At 46.5% G+C, this 24,092-nt stretch overlaps 1 protein-coding gene across 3 annotated transcripts in view; it reads right to left on the bottom strand.

The window, feature by feature from the left end:
* PDE4B (phosphodiesterase 4B) overlaps positions 1–24,092 on the bottom strand; it is a 288,611-nt gene that overhangs the window by 144,536 nt on the left and 119,983 nt on the right. The gene's annotated exons all lie outside the window — the stretch shown is intronic.

Here is a 24,092-nt window from a genome sequence, read left to right as displayed (position 1 = left end):
CTGGGGCTATCTCCATTCCCCACCAATCTTTGGCCCTGGTCATTCAGCCAGTTTGGGGTGTTTGCACAATTAGATGCCACATCTACATATTTAATATGCTATTAATTAGAGGAAAAATGGCTTTGCAAGTCCTATTAATCACAGAATCATAGAATGGTTAGGTGTGGACAGCACCTTAAAGCTTAACTAATTCCAAATCCCCTGGCAGGGACATCTCCCAGCAGATCAGGTTGCTCAAAGCCTCATCCAGCTTGGGCTTAAACACTTCCAGAGATGAGGCATCCACAGCTTCCCTGGGCAACCTATTCCAGTGTCTCACCACCTTCATAGTAAAGAGCTTCCTCCTCATGCCCAATCTAAATCTCCCCTGCTCTAGTTTCAAACCATTGCCCCTCGTCCTATCACCACAAGGCCTTGTGATGAGTCCTGGTCCACTGACCCACCCTGGCAGTCCCAATATCAGCTCCAGGAGGAAAACTTTGACTGTTTTGTGATAAATTGCTCAGACTCCAAATCCATTTGCTAGAAAAACAGCTTTTTTTTCCCCACATCTTTCAGAAGTTATATAATGAAGCTCTTGCGTAGCCAGCCTGTTATGGTGATGGCTTGAAACACTCCAGACCCCTCAGCACTTCACTACCTTTATCCCTTCAGTCAAAGGAAGGTCTCTGTGAAGGCTCAGGAATGTTTTCTGTCCTCGAAAGGCACAGATAGAGCAGCCTGAAAAAAATAATCAGCTGATGGTTTGAGGCTGTTGAGACAAAAAAGCAGCACAGCATATTGGCACAGATCTGGACAGTGGATGTTCTTTTCAGACTGAAGATGATGCAGAAGGATATTGAGGTCTTCACCCCAGGTACATAAATACAACACAAAATATGTTTAGACGAGTTTTAATTCCTCCTAGCTCTTGGGTGCTGCACCTGGGTTGGGGCAATTCTCAATATTAATCCAGGCTGAGGGATGATGAGATGGAGAGCAGCCCTGCAGAAAAAGACTTGGGGGTGCTGGTGGATGAGAAGTTGGACATGAGCCAGCAATGGGCACTTGCAGCCCAGAAGGCCAACGGCATCCTGGGCTGCCTCAAAAGCATCTTGCCCAGCAGATAGAGAGGTGATTCTGCCACTCTGCTCTGGTGAGACCTCACCTGCAGTGCTGTGTCCACCTCTGGGGTGCTCAACACAGGAAGGACATGGAGCTGCTGGAGTGGGTCCTGAGGAGAGGCACAAAGATGATCAGAGGGCTGGAGCACCTACACTACAAGGACAGGCTGAGAGAGTTGAGGTTGTTCAGCCTGGCGATGACAAGGCTCCACGGAGATCTTAGAGCAACATTTCACTATCTGAAGGGGACCTACAGGAAGGCTGGGGAGGGACTGTTTAGAAGGGTCTGTGGTGATAGGCTGAGGGGCAATGGTTTGGAAATGGAGCAGGGGAGATTTAGGAAGTTCTTTGCAATGAATGGTAAAATACTGGACCAAGTTGCCCAGAGAAGTGGTTGAGGTCCCATCCTCAGAGACATTCAAGGTCAAACTTGATGTAGCTCTGAGCAAACTGATCTAGTTGCAGATGACCCTGCTGACTGCAGGAGGGCTGGACAAGATGACCTCAGAGGGTCCCTTCCAACCTGATGCATTCTGTGATTAATAGTGGAAAGCTGAGGATAACACACAAACATCCTTCCACTCCAAAAGCATGAAACACACTCAGAAAGCATCTTCTCCAACGTTGCTCCTGGTATTTGATTCACAGTTGTGCAGAGCAGTATAAACCCTTTCCCAAACATTGATCACATTGAGGGTGTTTTGGTCACATGCCCCAGCCACCAGCTGCTCTGTGGAGCACACAGCTGGTTAATGATTCAGAAAGGATGTGACTGCTCCTGCACCAAACCAGCCACACAGCCAGGCACAAGCATCTCATTCATTCTCATTCCAGTACCTGAAGAGGCCTACAAGAAAGCTGGGCAGGGACTTATTACAAGGGACATGTAGTGATAGGGTGAGGGAGAATGGATTGAAGCTGTAAGAGGGGAGACTTAGACTGGAGATCAGGAAGAAATTCTGTAGAGTGAGGGTGGTGAGACACTGGAACAGGCTGCTGAGGGAGGTCATTAATGCCCCCTCCCTGGAGCTTTTCAAGGCCAGGCTGGATGAGGCCTTGACCAACCTGCTCTAGTGAAAGGCCCATGGCAGGGGTCCCTTCAACCCAAACCATACTATGATTATAGAATCTATGATCATGAAGAAATGAGTGACTTGCAGTCCTCATGTCCTGCTTTCCCTTAACTAGGCTGCCCAAAGAGTGACCCAAGAGCTCCAGGAACATCACCTTGCCAAGCCTTACATTAAATACCAGCATACTGAAAAATATCTAAGAAATGCAATCAGAAAACACTCACTTACTGAAAAGAATTCCTTCATCAAACACTATTTTTAAGGTGATCTAAAAGGAGGATGAAGGGAGACCTCCTCACTCTCTACAACTACCTGAAAGATGGTTGTGTCTACAGTCTGGCTGTAACCACCTCCCTTGTGAAGCAATGGTGGAAATGCAACGCAGCAAGCAACACATCTTGGCCAAACACCACCACCACCTCAGCTCCAAGATGGGCACATACAAACCTATCAGCACTAGTGTGGCCAGGAGTAGTGCAGGGATTGTCCCCCTGGATTCAGCACTGGCAAAGCCACACCTCAAATACTGGCTTCACTTTTTAGTCCCTCACTACAAGAAGGCCACTATGGTGCTGGAGTAGGTCCAGAGAAGCTGGTGATGGGTCTGGAGAACAGGGCTGGTGAGGAGCAGCTGAGGGAACTGGGGTTGCTCAGCCTGGAGAAAAGGAGGCTGAGGAGAGACCTTCTGGCTCTCTACAACTCCCTGAAAGGAGGTTGGATCCAGCTGGGGTTTGGTCTCTTCTCCCAAGGAACTAGTGACAGGACAAGAGGAAATTACCTCAAGCTGCACCAGGGGAAGTACAGGCTGGACATGAGGAACAATTTCTTTTACAAAAGGGTTGTCAAGGCCTGGCCCAGGCTTCGCAGTGGTGGAATCCCCATCCCTAGAAGGATTGAAAAGCCATGGAGATGTGGTGCTGAGGGACATGGTTTAGTGGTGACCTGGCAGGGATGGGTTAATGGTTGGACTCAATCTTAAAGCTGTTTTCCAACCAGCACAATTCCATTATTCTATGACTCTATTTTCTCTTGACTTTTGGAATTCTATTCACCAAACAATAAGCTCCACCTGCTGTAACCTGATTTCAAACCTGCAGGTAGTTTGGTTGTGCCAAGAAGTGACTGGCTCCAAAACCCAGCCTGGATCTCCCACAGACTCATCTGCACAATGCACAAGTCAAAGACCTCTCATGGCTAGGAGAAGCTGCACGCTGGACTGCAGAGGGTGAGAAGGATGGTTAGAAGTAGGTGTTCAGCAGGGACAGGCTCACTGAAACCTCTTGCCAGAGCAGACTCTGTAACTCAAGTGTTCACAGCTGATTCTTCCCCTGCTCTGCACCTGAGTTCTGGGTGTTTCAGTGGTGCAGAGCATGAATGATGGGCTCCCTCACACTGTCTCACACTCCTGTTGAACTCCTTCCACAGAGCTCTGGATAAATCTAGGCAGGAGATGGCACAAGCTCTTAATGTGTTCCAAAAATGGTACCACCAAAAGTCATTTGGCAGCAGGAAACTGCAGTTTCTGGAGCGCTACTATCACTATACCCTTGTGTCTCCTCCAGAAATGCTAAACTAAAGGTCCCTCCAGGACAATTCATCTTTTCAAGGCAGACACATCACCTCCAGCTTTCCCACCAACACCTTCCCTCCCCTCTTCCCATAAATAAAACAGGATTTTCCAACAGGTGGCATTCAAGCCAAGTAACTTAAGGTGGAAGAGGAGGTGTTTTGAAGCAAACCGTTCACACAAAGGGGGCCAAATCCAAGAGGTGCTGGTTGCCTTCAGAACACACCACAGCCTTTTCCCTTGGAGAAACCCCCAAACCTCTCTGCCCACACATGGAGAACTGCACACTGGGTGCAGAGTGATTTGCAGGCATCATCTACTGCACTACAGTAACAAGTGGTCATCTGATGGAGGGTAGGAAGGCTCTACAGAGGGACCTGGCCTGGCTGGATCAATGGATCAAGGCCAATAGGATGAGGTTCAATGAGACCAAGTACCAGGTCCCACACTTGGGTCCCAACAACCCCATGAAGGCTCCAGGCATGGGGCAGAGTTGTTGAAACTGGAGAAGGCCCAGAGAAGGGCAACAAAGCTGGTGAAGGGTCTGCAGAACAGGGCTGGTGAGGAGCAGATGAAGGAACTGGGACTGCTCAGCCTGGAGAAGAGGCTGCAAGGAGACCTTCTGGCTCTCTACAACTCCCTGACAGAAGGCTGGAGCCAAGTGGGGGTTGGTCTCTTCTCCCAAGGAACAAGTGATAGGACAAGAGGAAATGGCCTTACGTTGCCCCAGGGGAGGTTTAGTTTGGACATGAGGAACAATTTCTTCCCCATAAGGGCTGTCAAGGCCTGGCCCAAGCTGCCCAGGGCCGTGGGGATTGAGAAGCCATGGAGATGTGGTGCCAAGACACATGCTTTAGTGGTGACCTGGCAGCGCTGGGTTAAACATTGAACTCAATGACCTTGGAGACCTTTTCCAGTCTTACTGATTTGATGACACATAGAACCTGGCTCTCACATTGTAGCACAGCACAGTGAGTCACTGGTGTAGCAGACTGGTGGGGGTAAGATGGACTCAGACAGAGCCTGTACCAGAAAAAGATAAAACTAAGAAAAGAGATTAAAAAGGCAGGAAAATGAGCTCTGTGGTGCTCGATCTGCTCAGTGAATGGCTCTGAAAAGCCTCCAACAACACACAACATGATGAATCAACAACAGCAGCTGGTTGGTGACTACTGAGCACCAACATTCTTCAGAACCATCTCCAAGGGGTCTTAGCACTGCCTGAGCTTGCAATTAATTAGTGGGAGAGTTTTCCTCTATTTTATGTCAACAGCATATCCAATGACATCTTCAGAATGTACATTTTTGGTGCTAGCACACCAAAATCTCCCAGCTGGGAACGTGCTGCACACAGCTGGGCACGCTCTGAACAGGTTTCCACCTGCACTATGTTTTGATCTACAATTTTATTGAGTCTTTAGGGAGCTTTGATTTTCTCTTCCACTTTGGCTACTTCCAAGCTCTAAAGCTTTTGCAAACGCATTTGTGGAAGAGATGCTGAAGGGGATCTGAGCTCCCATCACAGCCTGAGAAGGGACAAAAGCAAAACCAAGCATAGTTTATCTGATGGAAACAGGAATGACTCCAGACTTAGGCTTTATGCTCAAGGTGAAATTTGTTTCCTCTCAATGCCCAGCTTCTATGGAGAGACCTTCTTGTGGCTTTTCAGTGCTTAAAGGGGCCAAGAAGAACGATAAGGACAGATTTCTGAGCAGGGCCTGTTGTGACAGGACAAGGGGTGATGGTTTGAAACTAAAAGAGGGAGTTTTAGACTGGAGAGAAGGAAGAAATGTTTGACACTGAGGGTGGTGAGACCCTGGCCCATGTTGCCCAGAGAGGTGAGGAACCATTGCAAGTCAGGTTGTCCGGGGCTCTGAGGAGCATGCTCTAGTTGCAGATGTCCCTGCTGACTGCAAGAGGGGGTGGAATGGACGACTTTGAAAGGTCCTTTCCAGCCCAAACCAGTCTGTGGTGCTACAATATTAAAAGAAATATTTGGGCATTAGAAGAAACTTCTTCCCTGAAAGGGTCCTCAAACACTGGAACAGGCTCCCCAGGGAGGTGGCTGAATCCCCATCCCTGGAGGATTTTAGAAGAGGCAGAGATGTGGTGCTGAGGGACATGGCTTAGCACCAGCCTTGGTAGAGCTAGAGAACGGTTGGACTTGAAGGTCTTCCAAGCAAAAGGGTTCTGTGATTCTTTTCTTCCATGATCAAGTTCTTCTGTCTTTCTGGAGTTTCCTCCCTGTCACAAAATCAGCTGTAACAGAAAATATTGTACAATGTTTTCATGCAGATGGATTTGCACTCTGAGGAAATGGGGAGCGTGACAGGAGCTAACATTACAGCAGAGAGAGCAGAAAGGAGCAGTCTGAGTGCCTGAGGAAACTGCTGCTTTCCCCCCATCTCCTGTCAGGAAATCGCTCCTTAAGTACTGCACTCCCAAACTGTCAGCTGCTGCTTCTCACACTGAATGCCATTGGGTAAAAATACCCCTTCTCCACTCCAGGAGATAGAAAAGACAATGTTCTCCAAAGCTACAGCTTAAGATGGCTGAAGACAGGAAGTAAAAAAGACGAACAAAGTGTCAAGGGGTACAAGCCACAATATTATGACCTGTGTTAAAGGGGCAACTATGAGCAGAGGCCTGGCAGACCTACCACATGGGGCCAGGCTGGAGGACTGGGTTTGTTCAGCCTGCAGAAGAGAATGTTTAGGGGAGACCTTGTTACCATGTGCAGAAAAGGTGACTACCAGGAGGATGAACTCACTTTTTAGGAGTCTCATGGGAAAGACAAGGGGTGATGGAGACAAGTTACTGCTGAGGAGATTCCTATTGGAATCCAGAAGAAAATTTTTCACTGTGAGAACAGCTGGAATCATAGAATAGCTTAGGCTGGAAGAGACCTCAGAGATCATCTACTCTAACCTCCCTGCCATCAGCAGAGACACCTCTTAACTAGACTTGGTTGCTCAGACCTCATTCAACCCAGCCCTGAACACCTCCAATAAGGAGGCACCCACAACTACCCTATTCAACTTATTCCTCAGTCTCACTACCCTCATACTGGAGAACTTCTTCCTAAGACTGAGTCCAAACCTACTCTCCCTCAGTTTCAAACCATTCCTCCTTGTCCTGTCACTGGATACCCTTATGAAAAGTCCCTCTGCAGCCTTCCCTGTGGTTTCCTTCAGGTACTGGCACACAGCTATGAGGTCCTCCTGAAGTCTTCTCTTCTCCAGGCTGAAAAACCCCAGCTCCCTGAGCCTATTCTCACAGCAGAGGTGCTCCAGCCTTTGGATCATCCCTCTGGCCCTCCTCTGGACTAGCTCAATAGTTCCATGTCCTTCTTATGCTGGGAACACCAGAACTGGATGCAGTGTTCAATGTAGGGTCTCAGCAGAGCAGAGTAAAGGCAGAATCAGCTCTCTTGACCTGCTGACCACAGTTCTCTCAATGCAGCCAAGGATATGGGCTCGTCTCCCAAAGGGAACAGTGGATTGTCATTGGTCACTTTTAAGACTCACCTTGCCAGGGTGCTGGGCCAGCTCATTTCAGCTACAACATCACCTAGAAATGTTTGGACCTGCCCTTGGGGTCCCTTCCAACCTGGCACTCTGTGGCTCTGATTCTGTTTCTCACCTATAAAGCAGTGCTGTAGGTGAGCCCAGGGCTGTGTTTAGGAGGGTTTGTTCCTCATCCAGAATCCCAACATAGTAGGAATTGGAAGTGTCCTATGAAGATCATCCAGTCCAAGCCCCCTGCTAAAGGGTCACCTAGAACAAGTAAGAAGGTTGAAGAAGGAACTAGATGATCCTTGTGGTCCCTTCCAACCCTGAATGAAACTATGAAACTAAGACATGCAGCCTGGTGTGGGCCTCTGATTTTCTCCCAGGCCTGCAGCAGGGGGTGGAAAGATGGCAGAATGCACCTATATCAGGTACCCATCAGGTACCCATTGAGCTTCTGCTTTTCCAGATGGCTCCACTAATGGAGGAAGAGCCAGAGTCACGGCTTGGAGAGCTTGGAAAGCCTCACAATGCTTGACACATCAGCACCTAATGACTTTGAGATGTCTCATCTCTAATTATTAGTCTCCTTAAAGATGATGACAGCCTGATGTGCAAGGAATTACAGCCCTTTGTCTCTGTCACTTCAACCAGCTTCATCCTGAAAACAGCTATCAGGGTTGCTTTTCTAACCAGGGAACACAACAATTGCATTTCCAAAGGATCACAGCATCAGACTGGTTTGGGTGAGAAGGGACCTTTTAAAGTTAATTAAGTCCAACCCCTCTGCAGTCAGCAGGGACATCTGCAACTACAGCAGGTTGCTCAGAGCTTGACCTGAAACGGTTCCAGGAACAGAGCATCTACCACCTCTCTGGGCAACCTGAAGCAATGTCTCAACATCTTCAGTGTAAAAAATGTATTCCTGTATCTAGTCTAAATCTCCCTCTTTTAGTTCAAACCATCACCTCTTGTCCTGTCACATCAGGCCCTGCTCCATCTCCAGCTTTCCTCTTAGCCTCTTGAAGTCCTGAAAGGCCACTAGAAAGTCTCCCTGGAGCCACCTTTACTTCAGGCTGAACAACCCTAACTCTCTCAGCCTGACTTCACAGCAGAGGGCTTCCAGACCCCTGATAATCTTCATGGCCTCCTCTGGACCTTCTCCAAGAGGTTTATGTCTTCCCTGTGCTGAGCTTCTTCATGTGCTTCCTCCCTTGAAATCAAGCATATTACTCCTACCACTGGCCATGGCCATAGCAATTCCAACTGAACCACACAATGAAAAGCTTCCAAATCTTTGCAGATTTACCACTTAGCACCTGCTTGCTCAAAAACTTGACCATGCAGTTAACACTAGAAGCAGGAAGACATAGTTTGTCCAGGAAGGTTGTGGATGCCCCTACCTGGAGGTGTTCCCTGGAGTTATTTCAGCCCTATCTAGTCCTGGAGCTTGTAAAAGGAGAGTCCTGTCCTGCAAAAGTCATCATAGAATGGCTTAGATTGGAGATCTCCCAACCATCAGCAGGGATGCCTCTCAACTAGAGTCAGCTGGTCAAGGTCTCATCCAATCTCGTCTTGAACATCCCTAGGGAGGAGGCATCCACAACCTTCCTGGGCAACCCATTCCAGAGGCGCACCGCCATCATACTGAAGAACTCCTTCCTAAGATCTAGTCTAAACCTACTGTCCCTCAGCTTCAAACCATTCCCCTTGCCCTATTGCTAGACACACTTAAGAAAACTTCCTCTCTAGTCTTTCTCAGTAGAGGTGCCCCTCAGAAGAAGCTTTCCCACCATCCTCACCAATGTTTTCTATGGCCTGCTCTTGCCAGTCTTTGGGAAGGGCCTGTAGTAAATGATGAAAAAAATATTATTCTCAGAACAGATTTCCTGAAGATGCTGAAGCCCTTCGAGACACTTACTCATGCATCTCAGAATAGTCCAAGCTGCAGCCCAGCACCGTCACTTTGTATATTTAACCATTACTCCTTATCACTTACACTCCCTACCCTCTAAACGTCACAGGAACAGGAAGAAGCCACCTTCTTCCTAAATGTTCCCACCTTAGGGGGAAAAACCCCAACCTCCACAAATGAAAATAATAAAAATAATAAACCAGCAAAACACACCACCAAGCTTTTAAACACTGGCATCTTAGAATCACTGAATTTCTTTCTAGTGCATATTTGTTGCATTCCATTGTAGATTGTAGTTTTGCCTGGAAATACAGCTCTAAGATCATGGAGTCCAACCCTCAAACCAACACCACTATGGCTATCAAACCATGTCCCAAAGTGCCACGGCCAGCTGAGGGAACTGGCAGTGTCTAGCCTGGAGAAAAGGAGGCTGAGGGGGAGACCTTCTGGCTCTCCACAACTCCCTGAAAGGAGGTTGGAGCCAGGTGGGGGTTGGTCTCTTCTCCCAAGGAACAAGTGGCAGGACAAGAGGAAATGGCCTCAAGTTGCACCAGTGGAGGTGTAGTTTAAACATGAGGAACAATTTCTTCCCCAAAAGGGTAGTCAAGGCCTGTCCCAGGCTGTCCAGGGCAGCAGTGGAGTCTCCATCCCTGGAGGTGTTTCAGAATGGAGATGTGGTGCTGAAGGACATGCTCTAGTGGTGACCTGTCAGTGCTGGATTAATGGTTAGAGCTTGATAATGGGAGAAGTCTCTTCCAACCAAAACAAGTCTAAGCTTCTATGACTCATAGAATCATTATATGATCTCTAAGCTCCCTTCCAACCTAGGCCATTCTTTCAAGAGTGCTTCTGCCACCTGCACAACAGAAACCCCACCGAGCTGGGCTGACAAAGACAGAGCCACTACCATTCAGATGCTGACACTTCTTCACACCCCGCAAACAGCAGCTTGAGACACACACTCCCAGTTTCAAGCGAGCACAAGCCCAGCTGTTTTTCTAGGAAGGCTCCTCACACAGCACCGTTACCTCCTGACGCTCCTCTCTCCCAGGAGCCTGGTTATGGCATTTTCTTACAGGAAATGTTTGCTGCAAGCCAAGTGCGGTGCATTTGTTTCCTTGGAAACAAACCCTTTCAACCTCCACTGCACACAATCCTAAGGAGAGGAAAACTCAGTAATTAGGCCCAAGGTCTGGCTATTTTTAGGCAGCAAGATGTTAAATCACAACTGTTTTGTTTTTTTTAGCACGAAGGCACAATCAAAACCTGCTTCTCTCAATTATTGGAGCAGGGAGGCTTCACACCAACCAAAACAATAAACCCCCTGAATTAGGCTAGGAAATATAATTACCATTGAAAAGGATTTGGGAGATTTGGATTGAGCTCCACAACAGGGTTCAAAGAAAATCCTGAAGTGACAAAAATGAAACAATCAGGAGGTGACAATTATTCATTTAACAGACTTCAAAACCCTGAATAACCATCAAAACCTTGAATAAGCATCAAAGTGCCACTGGCAGCGCCAGTTGGAAACAACATTTCATAGAGTCACAGAATGGTTTGGGTTGGAGGACCCTTAAAGATCATCCAATTCCAATCCCCTGCCGTGGGCAGGGACACCATCCTCACCCAAGCTGGCCTTCAACACCTCCAAGGAGGCACCAATCACAGCCTCTCTGGGCAATCTGATTCAGTGTCTCACCGCCCTCACTGTGAAGAATTTCTTCCTAATCTCCAGTCTAAATCCCTCCTCTTCCAGCTTCAATCCATTTCCCCTCATCCTATCACTTCAAACCCTCATAAAAAGTCCCTCTCCCAGCTTTCCTTGTAGCCCTTTTTTAGGCGCTGGAAGTCCAATATAAGGTCTCCCCAGAGCCTTCCATTTGGCCACAAAGGCTGAAGCACCATCAGGTACCACCACCATCTTGTCAATAACATACTCAGGTTCAAGTATGAAGCATGGTTACAGGCACCAACTTTCAGGCAAACACTGTTTGTACTACAACAAACCACTGCACAAAGCTCAAGAAACAGAGCTTTGTGGTTAGGAGCAAATTCTTTTCCCACAGTCCAGGAAGGTGCTGGGAATCTACTTGTACAAGTTGGAATAGTATGCCAAGAAGGCCCAGGGAAGCAATTGTCTTCCTTGACTCAGCACCGGTGAGACCAAACCTAAGTACTGGGTTTACTTTTGGGGACATCACTACAAGGACATTGAGCAAGTCCAGAGAAGGGCAAAAAAGCTGGTGGAGAGTCTGGAGCACAAGTCTTGTGAGGAGTGACTGAGGGACCTGGGGTTGTTCAGCCTGGAGAAACAGAGGCTGAGGGGAGACCTGGCTCTCTACAACCCCTGAAAGGAGGCTGGAGCCAGGTGGGTGTTGGTCTCTTCTTCCAACAAACACGTGACATGGTATAAGGAAATGGCCTTAAGTTGTGCCAGGGGAGGTTGGACATGAGGAACAATTTCTTCCCCAAATGGACTGTCAAGCCCTGGAAATGGCTGGACCAGTGGTGGAATTCCCTTTGCTGGAGCAACTGAAAAGCCATGGAGATGTGGTGCTGAGCAACATGGTTTAGTGGTGACCTGGCAGTGCTGGGTTAATGGTTGGGCTTCACGGTCTTCAAGGTCTCTTCCAGCCTTGATGATTCTATTCTATGACACAGTTGACTAGAAGGCAGAGCACAGAATGGCCCAAAGAGTGAACTGCTCTGGATTTTCCCCAGCGCCACTTTTCCCAGCAGAACCAAAGCTGAAAGCTATTTGCCACTACAGCCCCTTCAAGGGCTGCACTCTTCACAAACACATCCACAACAACAAAACAGTTCAGGAAACAAAGTCCTGTAGGCACAGAGTGTAGAAATATAGCTGTGGCCTGAGGAGCTTGGGCAAAGAGGAACTGGGTTGCTGAGTGTAAAATACATTGTTCAGTTCTCCTCTCCTTATGATTCCTGGGTGATTTGACTGGAGAAAACCTCTGTGCCATTCCAGTTTAAAGGCTGCCACTTGAATTCTACAAATGATCACCTGAAAAGATAAATGAAAAGGAACTCTCTATCCAATTCTACTCTAAATGTGACATGGTTTTCCTAAGCAGTTGTTTATGGACTTATTTATTCCCTATATCCATAATATTATATCATTCTTTATTTCTTTTGTTAATTTTTATATTGATATAAATTAAGGAATGCTTTTGCCATATACTGACAAGAACATGGCAGCCTGATCTAGCTGGAGGTGACAGCCTGATCTAATTGGAGGTGTCCCTGCTCACTGCAGGGGTGTTGGACAAGACAACCCTTGAGGGTCCCTTCCAACCCAATGCAATCTGTGAATCCTACTTGGGGAAAGGGATGGTTAAATCCAAGAGTTACCAAACTCTAACTTCATGTTTCAGGCAGAAAACTGAACACAGGGGTGAAACTCTTTCACAGAATCATAGAATTGTTTCAGCTGGGAATGACTCCTAATGTCCAATCTATACCTACCCTGCTCTAGTTTCAAATCATTTGCCCTCAACTTATCCCCACAGGCCCTCATAAGAAATTGCTCTCCAGCTTTCCCATAGGCCTTCTTCAGGTCCTGGAAGGAGCTACATGGGTCTTCATGGCTGACTCCCACACACTGCCACAACCAGCAATAAATCTGCTACTTACTAGCCAGGAATTAGTTCTTGCATGTATTTAGGGCAATATATAAACAAACCTTTTGGGCAGAAAACATCACTATGGGGAAAATAAGATGATGATTCCCTTTTGAAGATCCTACTACAGTCTACATAGAAAAGTTATGGAGTCTACTGTTTCTGTAAGAAGCTGCTTCAGATGGCTAGAACTACCGTAACATGCACTTGAACACAGCCAGCCTTGAAAGAGATCTGCTCATCTTTGTGATAGTGAACTGAGAGATCATCTTCTCTTCCTTCTACAGAACCACATTCTATTAAAGACCAGGAGTTAGTTATACTGACATTACAAATACAATAGGTAGGGGCAGCCTGAGCTAGGTTTCCCACCTGGTGGACTGAAGTAACTCCCTGCAAGCTAAGCATTCTTTGCCTTCCCATTTGAGCTGAGAAGAATACCTTCTCCTTTCCCTTCTTCACTGAGCTGTACTTTGTACCTTCCTGTAGAGTTAGAACAGCTAGACTAAATGATCTTAAAGGTCTTTTCTAACAGAAATGATTCTATCATTCAAAAGAAAGGGCTGAAGGACTCCAACAGAGCCTAAAGGCAACTCAGCCTCTTCTGTATTTTGGTGTCTCTGTTACTCATACAATGAGTGAAGGATAAGGTATCACTGCAGAACTGTCACCAGTGTTGGCATGATCAATGGCAAATAGAAATCCCAGGACTCCAAGAAAGCTACACAGATTCAGCAAATCCTGAAGTCACTACAAAGAGGCATTAGTGAAACACTCCTCTCTGGTCATCTTACAACCTTCTGTATGGTGTGTTGGGATTTCACTGGTGGAAGCACAAAGTGGTGGTGAACTCAGAAGTGATGACCTTGGGTCACAACCCCCTGAACGCTCCAGGCTGGGAACAGAGTGTCTGGAAAGTTGCCCAGTGGAAAAGGATCTGGGTATGTTAGTTGACAGCTGGTTGAACATGAGCCAGCATGTGCCTAGGCAGCCAAGAAGGCCACCAGCATCCTGGCTTGGCTCAGCAATAATGTGGCCAGCAGGACCAGGGGGACTCAGCACTGATGAGGCCACACCTCAAATACTGGGTTCAGTTTGGGGCCCCTCACTAACAGGAAAGACACTGAGGTGCTGAAGAGGGTCCAGAGAACAGCAATGAAGCTGGTGAAGGGTCTGGAGATCAGATCTCATGAGGAGCAGCTGAGGGAACTAGGGTTCAGCCTGGTGAAAAGTAGGCTGAGGGGAGACCTTCTGGCTCTCTACACTACAATTCTGTGAAAGGAGGCTTGGAGCCAGGTGGGGGTTGGTCTTTTCTCCCTAGTATCAGGTGATAAGACAAGAGGATATGTCCTCAAGTTGCACCAGCGAAGATCTAGGTTGGATCTTGAAAGAAACTTCTTCACTGAAAGGTTTGTCAAGGCCTGGAACAGGCTGCCCAGGATGGTGGTGGAGTCACCATCCCTGGAGATGTTCAGGAAACATGTGAACATGGCACTTTGGGACGTAGTTTAATGGCCATGGTGGCGTTAGGTTGACGGTTGGACGCAATGATCTTGGAGGTCTTTTCCAACCAATTCTATGATCCTATGATTCTGTGACCTCTTCAACAGTCAAGGTGTGACCACAGAGATGTTCTCATACCCTCTCAACCTTGCACTCCAGAGCAGGAAGACCAGCTGGCTGAAATTACTGCTGCAGCATGCGCGATATTGCTCCTTCTCCCCAAAGAGCAGGGTAGATATTAAATTGTCTCTCTGTTCTGAAAGCAACCAACACACCAGCAGAAAACTGAGAGATGGATCTGGTCCCCTAAATGAGGCAATTCATGGCTGATAAATGACACTGCTCTGCCTGCTGAAGAAATGCTTCATTAGAAGCACAGCTCAGCCTCTGCTACTCAGAATGAAAAGATCCACTTGGAGATGTGCTGGATCCTAATATCATGCCTCTGTCTCATCATCTCCTAAGCAATGGCTGTATGCTGCTCTACATGCTGCAAAGAGCCAACCTACCTGCTGAGACAGAAAATTGCCCCAGTTGTCACAGAAAAAAACGTACTGGGAAGCAGCTGGTGTGAGAACTACCTTGTTTTGAGTGATAGGAAGCTGTCTTCCTAATGTTCTTCATTCCTCCCATCTCTAGTTCATAACAAATTCTGCTCTGCAACAGAGGACTTCACAGTACAGGAGACACAGAAGGTAGGTCAGGTTGTATGTAAAACAAAGTCATCAATATACATAAATGTAGTGGGGGGCAATATAGACCACAGAACCAAGTGGTGACACTACAGCTGCAGGGCTGTGTCCAGTTCAGAGACCTCACTCGAAGACCTGGAGAGAATCTGAAAGAAAACAGCAAAAAGGAAATGGCAGAGGGAGGGGATTCTGCCCCTCTGCTGCACTCTGCTGACACCCCACCTGCAGTGCTGGGGCCAGCTCTGGAGTCCTCAGCGCAACAGAGACAAGGAGCTGTGGGAGCAGGGATGGAGGAGGCCACAGCAATGCTGGGAGGGCTGGAAGCCCTCTGCAGTGAGGCCAGGCTGGGGTTGTTCAGCCTGCGGAATGCCTGAGGGAGACCCTATGGTGATGGCCTTTCAGGAATTCAAGGGGCCAAGAAAAAAAGCTGGGGATAGACTCTTAAGTAGGGCCTGTTGTGACAGGACAACATATGATGGTTTGAACTAAAAGAGGGAAAAAAAGAAATGTTTGATGCTGAGGATGGTGATCCCCTGTCCCAGGTTGCCCAGAGAGGTGGGAGATGTCTCATCTCTAGAACCATTCCAGGTCAGGCTGTGAGGGAATATCTTAGAGTGGCCTTGCTGTACCTAAAAGGAGCCTACAAGAAAGCTGGGAGAGATTTTTACAAGGGCTGGTAGTGATGGGATAAGAGGGAATGGATTGAAGCCAGAAGGGGGAAGATTTAAACTGGAGATGAGGAAGAAATTCTTGACAGTAAGGGTGGTGAGACACTGGAACAGGCTGCCCAGGGAGCCTGTGGGATGCCCCCTCCCTGGAGGTCTTCAAGGCCAGGCTGGATGAGGCCTTGAGCAACATGGGCTAGTGGAAGGTGTCCCTGTCCATGACATGGGGTTGGAACATAGTTGATCCTTAAGGTTCCTTCCAACCCAAACCATTCTATGATTTTAGGTTGGTGTGTTTAAAGATAAGAATTGGACAAGATCATTTCTAGGCCAGTGATTTTTAATTTATTGCAAGAGCAGCTAAAACTGTTATATCTGGTATCAGCCCAAAACTGTACCTAGTAAATGGAATCAGAAACAAACAAGCTGAATGTCATTTCTGCTAAGGAAAACAGGAGCAGATTGATTAATATTTGTCTAATTGTACATGACAGGAATTCTACCAAGGGGGCTTCAAGTGACAGGGAGGAGGCTGTGCAGGTTATTAATCTCCCAGTAGCCCCTCCGTGGGATTCCAGCTTCGCATGAATAATTCATCTTGTTGGGAAAAAAACCTCAACAAACCCAAACAGCCCAAGATCTATTTTACTGCAGATTTTCATTATGAATCTTCTCCTCCCTGAGAAACTGTAGAGTAATGTTATTGTACATTCAGCTCTGTTCTCCTCATGGCACACCGATGTTTAACTCTTTCTTTGCCTAAGGGAAATCAATGTGTCTAACTGACCTAGCAATGAGGTCTTGTTAGAATAACTGAAATCTGTCCCCAAAAGAGAGACAAATTAGAGACTGATCTACCAACAACAGGTGGGAAATCTGGCTGCAGGTAACCACGAAGATAAACTCTTATTTTACTAACAAATAATTAAACACAGAATCCTAAAATTGTTTTGGTTTCATAAGACTTTCCAGATCATTAAGTCCAACCATTCTCTAACTTGACCAAGGCTGGTGCTAAACCGCGTCCCTCAGCCCCACATCTCTGCCTCCTTTCAACACTTCCGAAGATGGGGACTCAACCCCCAACGGAGAGCCCGTTCCAGTCTTTGACAAACCTTTCAGTCAAGTCCATCAAGACCTACTTTCCTCACACACAGCCTGCACACATCTCCCTGTCATGTGGCAGAACCAAGGCAGAGCTCATCTTGCCCATGCCACCATCCCAGGCTCCAAAACCAGGATGATTTCAGTGCATTCAAACCAGATAATCCCTGAAAGCTCGAGAGGTAACTTGCTACAGTCACAACTTAAGGACATGAAAAGGCATTTTAAGTTAAATCTTAATAAAATCTCCAGACAAACAAATGAAGTAATCAAAGGTAACCTTTCCTATGATTTGTTTGTGACAATTTGTTGGCATTACAAGTCATCAATCCAGACCTGAGGAATAGAATACATAGGAAAATCACACAGTAGGAAAGCATCAAAATGACAGCAGCAGTAAATACACAACTCTTGAAAATCAGATTTTCTATCATAAAGCAGAGTTCTCTGCCACTGCAGCAGAGCAATAGGAAACCAATAATTTAATGTGAGCTGGAAAGTGTGAGAGAAAAAAAACAATCAAGCAACATTTCCATGCTTAGAATAAACCTCACAAGTTACGTGTGAGGATCAATGTAACAGAACATCTGGAACTGCATGAGGATGGGAGCTGATGGAAGGTGTGGAGATGGTTTATTGGAATAAAACCAAACCATTCTAGTATCTGCTGCTTGTAAGAGTCACTGAGTGTCTCTACAATCATAGAATTGTTTCAGTTCAGAAAGACCTTCAAGATCATTGAGTCCAACTGTCAACCCAACACCACCGTGGCCATTAAACCATGGCCCAAAGTGCCATGTCCACAGGTCTCTTGAACACCTCCAGGGATGGTGACTCCACCACCGCCCTGGGCAGCCTGCTCCAAGGCCTGCCCACTCTTGCAGCAAAGAAATTGTTCCTAATATTCAACCTAAACTTCCCCTGGCATAATTTCAAACCATTTCCTGTTATCCTTTCACTCGTTCCATGGCAGAAGAGACCAACCCCCACCTGGCTCAAACCTCCTTTCAGGGAGCTGTAGAATGCCAGAAGGCCTTCCCTCAGCCTCCTTTTCTCTTGGCTCAACAATCCCAGTTCCCTCAGCTGTATCTCACCAGACCTGTTCTCCAGACCCTTCACCAGCTTTGTTGCCATTCTCTGGACACACTCCAGCACCCAAATGTCCTTTTTGGCATGAGGGGCCCAAAACTGAAGGTTTTCAAGGTGCAGCTTCACCAGCACTGAGTCCCATGAAGGGACAGAGACAGAACTTTTAGCAATCCCACGTAACTGCAGCTAAGGAATACCGGAGAGTTCACAGAATCAGAGCAGTTTGGGTTGGAAGGGACCTTTCAGGCTCATCTAGTCCAACCCCCCTGAAGTCAGCAGGGACTTCTGCAACTAGATCAGGGAGCTTTAACAAGATTAGTTAACAAGGGTACTTAATTATACCACCTAGTTCTAACCCCCCTGCCATGGGCAGAGACACCTCATACTAGCCCAGCTTGCCAAAGTCCCATCCAACCTGGTTCTGAACACTTCCACAGATGAAGCCTCCATAACATCTCTGAGCAACCTGTTCCAGTGCTTAATCAGCTTCACAGTGAATAACTTCTTCTTAATACCTAATCATAAGTTCTTCGGACGTTAATGTTAGACTAGAAGATCTTGGGGCTTGGACTGCAGTTGGTCTCTGGAGATGCCTTCTAACCCAAACCATTCTGTTATTCTGTGACACTAGTTAAGAGAGATGAAAAAGGAGTGGTGGAAATTCACCTGCCTTTGCCCCATCAAACAAAGTGTTCTTCAAGTTGGCAGGGAACAAAGCTCTTCTGTGGTTGTTCACAGGATTTCAGCTTGAACAAGACCAACCTCTGTATAGCCTTGACCAGAGGTTAGAGATCAGAGCCACGATATACAGAAGCACAGAAAGATTTTTGTGAACACAGGGAGTTTGCCTTTCTCTCTCCCTGCCAAGAGCTGCAGCAGGCAGCAGGACCTGAGCTCCATTTAGATGCTGGGTAGAGGAGCCAGAGATCCACCATCACAGAGCACAGCCTGAGCTACTGATGCCATATTACTCTGAAAGTATCAATTAGCAAGCACAGAATTCCAAAGGAACTTCATTCCTGGAGAGTTCAATGACCAAGTGAGTCACATAAAACCAATTGAGACTGAGGAGGGCAGATTTAGACTGGAGATTAGAGAAAAATTCTTTACAGTGAGGGTGGTGAGACACTGCAACAGATTGCCCAGAGAGGGTGGTGATGCTCCCTCCCTGGAGGTGTTCAAGGCCAGGCTGGATGAGGCCTTGAGCAACCTTGGCTAGTGGAATGTGTCCCGGAATATGGCAGGGCAGTTGGAACTAGATCATCATGTCCAACCACTATCCAACTCTACCAGGGTAACTACTACACCATATCCTCATACAGATACAGACACTAGGGGGAAGTTCTTCACAGTGAGTGCAGTGAAGTACTGGAACACTTGCCCAGAGAGGCAATGAGGACCCATCCCTGGAGATACTCAAAGTCAAACTTGATGGAACCATGGGCAACCTGATCTCACTAAAGATGTTCCTGCTGACTGCAGGGATGTTGAATAAGATGACCTTTGAGGCTCCTTTCCAAGCCAATGTATTCTCTGATTCTGTGTTGAATATTTTATCTTCTATCAATGGAACACCTTTCAAATCAGAACCTAATGAGAGTTATAAGATGTAAAACTAAAGAATTTATCAATTAATAGTGAACATATGTAATCCAGTGATTTTGTGGAAAACCATCTATGTATCCTGCTTTCATTGGAACTGAATTCCCAGTATCTGCTTGCATACTAAAGCAATCTACATCAGCATCCTTAAACTTTTCCTAATGTCCTTGCTGATTACTCTGAGCAAGATGCTGACAACAATCCAGAGCTCATTTGCTCTTCACATTTATTTTTCATGAGCATAGACAGATGACATAAGAAGAAAGTGGACTTGACGTGAGCAAGGATTCCACAGTCTGAGCCAATTCAGAAGGGAATCAAATTAAAGCTTACAGACCTCTGAAACAATTTCTTCTGAATGATACAGTTGGTGCTTAAATCAGTAAATTCTGAGGTCAGAACACTATGGGCTTTTGTAAGAGAAGGATTCTCTCTGTAGAACCATGTCCTTTTCATTTCTGCTACTGCAACAAAAGCACAGCAGCAGAAAACATCAATAAGGAGCATAAGGCCAGGCTGGTACCTGGACACGTTCAGGTCAAAGCAAATTCTGATTTCTGTACTCCGCTGCTTTTCAGAAAGGAACAATGATCAGTGTCCTTAGGAGTTTTAATTTCATACGATCATAGAATGGTTTGGGTTGGAAGGAGCTTTTAAAGCCATCTAGTCCAACCCACTTGCAGTCAGCAGAGACACCTGCAGCTAGAGCAGGTCGCTCTAAGGCTCATCCCAATCTGACCTGAAATGTTTTCAGGGATGGGCAATCTACCACCTTTCTGAGTAACCAGACAGTACTGCCAGTAATGCTGAGCAATGTCCAGTAGTGGTCTTTGACTCAGTCTTCAACAGCAATAAATCAAAGGAAGCTTTTGGGAAGAGCATGAGGGAAATAAGAAGCTGTCATAAGTCTGTACTTCTAAGAGAATGATAGAAACATAGAATGCTGTGGTTGAATTACTTTGGGAGAAGCAACAAGCAAAGCAGTGGTTGGAAAATCTCTACCTCCCAACTGCCAGGAGAACCAACAACCCACTGGACTCGACTGGAGACACCAGAAGTGAGGATGGTGGCACTCACTGCCTGAAAGCCATCAACTGCAGATGCTCATCTGACAGCCACAGCAGGACAGGGCACACAGGAGATGTTACAGGGTGGACACCACACCCTGAAGCACCTTTAGGCTGTGGGCAATCACAGCTCCTACCCAATGATGATGCCATTGCAGACAGCAAACCTAGGGATGACAGTCTCCTGATTTGCCTATGGAAGCTACTTTATCATGAAGATAGTCTTCATATTGAGTCCCAAGAGCTCTTCTACCTCTTGACCTCTCTGCCAAAACCAACACCAGAATAAGCACCAACTCTTACACACATGCACAGCCATCAGTGTTAGGCCACACAGTTCAGCATCTCCTTTCAAATGACATTTCAGTCCATCAATTATTGCAGTTTAAAAGAGATTCATCACCGCTCAGCATTATGGCCCAGAACTATTCTCATTAGATTAGGTACAGTTGACAGCTCTTGTCAGCAGCAATGATCATTTTGTGTGTCCATCACATCCCCTAACAAAGCCACCAAGTGGAGAGAGCAGTTAGATCCACCCTATGAAACCATCAATACAATCACAGAACCTCAGGTTGGAAGTGTCCTCAAGAACCATCTGGTCCAATCTTCCATGGGAAAAACATGGTCTAGATAAGATGGCTCAGAAACCTGGCCTGATTAATTTTAAATGTTAGGGACAATATTTGCACCTTGGGATACAATCTTGGGATGCAATCTTTCCCTACTACCTCACCTTCAGAAGGTGACTGGTACAATCTAAGCCATAGAAATAACAGCTGGAGATGAGCCATTTCCACCCCATCAAGTCAAGCACTACAGTCTAAACATTTTAAATACAGTGTTCACTGAGAAGCCCACAGTGACATCTGTGTGGGTGTTTTAATGCTCTTGGTAAATAAAACATGTTCAAAAGATCTCTGCAGTGGAGACGGCTGAGCAGGGGATTTGCTGACGGGACGCTCGTGAGTTGTGGTAGGATTCCACCAGGAGACCACAAAAATCTGCCAAACAGTGTCCACCCTAGTGGCTACCTGCAAGGACAGAGCTCTCAGACAAAATCATAGAACTGTGGAATTGTTCAGTTTGGAAAAGGCCTTCAAGTTCATCAAGCCCAACCAGTAACCCAGCACTGCCAGGTCATCAGCACCACATCTCCACAGGTTTAAAACCCTCCAGGGACAGTGACTCCACTACAGCCATGGGCAGCCTGGGCCAGGCCTTGACAGCCCTTTTGGGGAAGACATTGTCCCTAAACACCAACCTAAAACTCTTCTGGGGCAACTTGAGGCCATTTCCTCTTGTCCTATTGCTTGTTCCTTGGGAGAAGAGACCAACTTTCCACCCAGGAGTCTCCAGTGAAAACCTGAATTGGGTTTTTTGGTTGCATTTTTAAGAAATCCTTCAGAGCTGATCTCTGGTTTCCTCTCATTCAAATCCAAAGAAATGCAAAACAAAACAATGAACTGGCACCTATGGAATTAACACTACCAGTCTGTTAACTCTATGCTGTGCTCTCTTCTAGCTCTCCTGCCCATCAAGACTACATTAGCAAGGCTTCTTGGCAAGGATGGGATCCCGGCTAATGCTCTTGCCTACTGAGGCTAATGCAAGAAGGTAAACTAACTGCCTTGGATGAAGAGGATATGGTGCAGCTCCAGCATCAGATTATTGAAGGATTCATAAAGAATACCGATTCACTCCACCAACCTGCCTGCCACACATGCCATCAGCTAACACAGTATCACAGAATCATTTCAGTTGAAAAAGATCTCCAAGATCATTGAGTGCAACTGTCAACCCAACAGCACCATGGCCATTAAACCATGGCCCAAAGTGCCATGTCCATGCATTCCTTGAGCACCTCCAGGAATGGTGAGTCCACTACCTCCCTGGGCAGCCTGTTTCAATGCCTGCCCACTCTTGCAAGAAAATAAATTGTTCCTAACCTCCAACCTAGTCCTCCCCTGGCACAATTTCAAGGCATTTCTTCTCATTCTATGAGAGAACCTCCACCTGGCTCAATTCTCCTTTCAGGGAGTTGAAGAGAGCAACAAGGTCTCCCCTCAGCCTCCTTTTGTCCATATTAAACAACCTCATTTCCTTCACCTGCTCCTCACCAGACTTGTTCTCCAGGCCCTTCACCAGCCTCATTATCCTGAACAGTTTTGGTTGGAAGATATCTTTCAGATCATGGAGTCCAGCCATTAACCCAGCACTGCCAGGTCACCACTAAACCATGGCCCTCAGCACCACATCTTCACACTTTTTAAAGCTCTCCAGGGATGGGGACTTTGAACTAAAAAGTTGTTGGGTAAACTTACAGGTTAGAAATCATTAAAATGCTGTTGCCAAGAGCTACAGAAGTTCTTTTCACCTAGACTTCAACTCAGGCAGCAGAAAGGTGGCTTTTAAGAAGATATTAATTTCTAGGAACCAACATTTCAAATGTATTTATATCTCTTTAGTAGAGAGAAATCTAATACAAAAGCCAAGAGGCAGTAGAAGACATTCTGATATCCTGGCTGGCAACCTCAGATAACAGCATTAAGTCTGAAGCAAAACAAAATGTTTGCTGCTTTTTGTTCTTCTTCCAGCCTGATTTGCTGCAGGTTACACATTAACCTGCTGCATCCAGCCACCAGTGCCGTGCCATGTGGGAGGCAGCAAATTAGATTGGAAAGCTCCTCTCACTACTGTCTTCTCCTGAAGAACACAAAGAAATTAAAATAACAGATATCATTAAAAAGGAGGAGATTTTGCTGTGTTTTTCCATGGAGGTTTCAGTTATCACCTGGAGAAAGGGCTCGTTGATAGCATTTTCCTTAAACATGAGGAGAAAACAGAAGGTTCCATCTGAACAGGAGGAGAAACTTCATTGTGAAGGTGCTGGAGCCCTGGAGCAGGCTGCCCAGGGACTTTGTGGAGTCTCTTTCTCTGGAGAGATTCCAAACCCACCTGGCCATTGTGATCCTGGGCAAGCTGCAAGCTCCTTGCTTTAGTAGAGGGGTTGGACTGGATGATCTCCAGAGGTCCCTTCCAACCTCCACCATGCTGGGATTCTGGGCATTTTAGTTTGGAAAGATCATCCAAATAATTCCATTTTCTTACATTAGATGGCAATTTTAATATAAAATTTAACTTCAGATGTAAGAAGAGCCCTTTTGTGTTAAAAAAAAATCAGTAGATGTGGCACTTAGGGACATGGTTTTGTGGTCACAGAGGTGTCGGGTAGAAGATTGGACTCAGTGATCTGAAAGATCTTTTCCAGCCCTAAAGATTCCATGAGGAACACATTCTTCATCTTGAATTTAATGAGTAAGGTGAAACTATTGGGATTTCCTCTGCTTTGCCTCCCAGATTTCAGTTGGAAGCAAGAGTGGGACACGTTATCCCATAGCCCAGGGGTTCCAGGACACGACAAAACATCTTGGATGGGGGAAGGAAGCCCCAAGAAGCCTACCTGAATGGATTACTATGGAAATGGATCAATTACTGGGCTACTTTTTACCAAGATTACTCCACTGCTACTGAAAACCTTGCATTTGGCACACATCCAATG

The sequence above is a fragment of the Melanerpes formicivorus genome, unplaced genomic scaffold (genome assembly GCF_026170545.1).
Source record: "Melanerpes formicivorus ecotype bairdi unplaced genomic scaffold, bMelFor1.0.p_v2 SCAF_7, whole genome shotgun sequence".
NCBI lineage: Eukaryota > Metazoa > Chordata > Aves > Piciformes > Picidae > Melanerpes > Melanerpes formicivorus.
The sequence above is the reverse complement of the archived record's forward strand: the minus strand, read 5'-3'. Positions and strand labels throughout refer to the sequence as shown.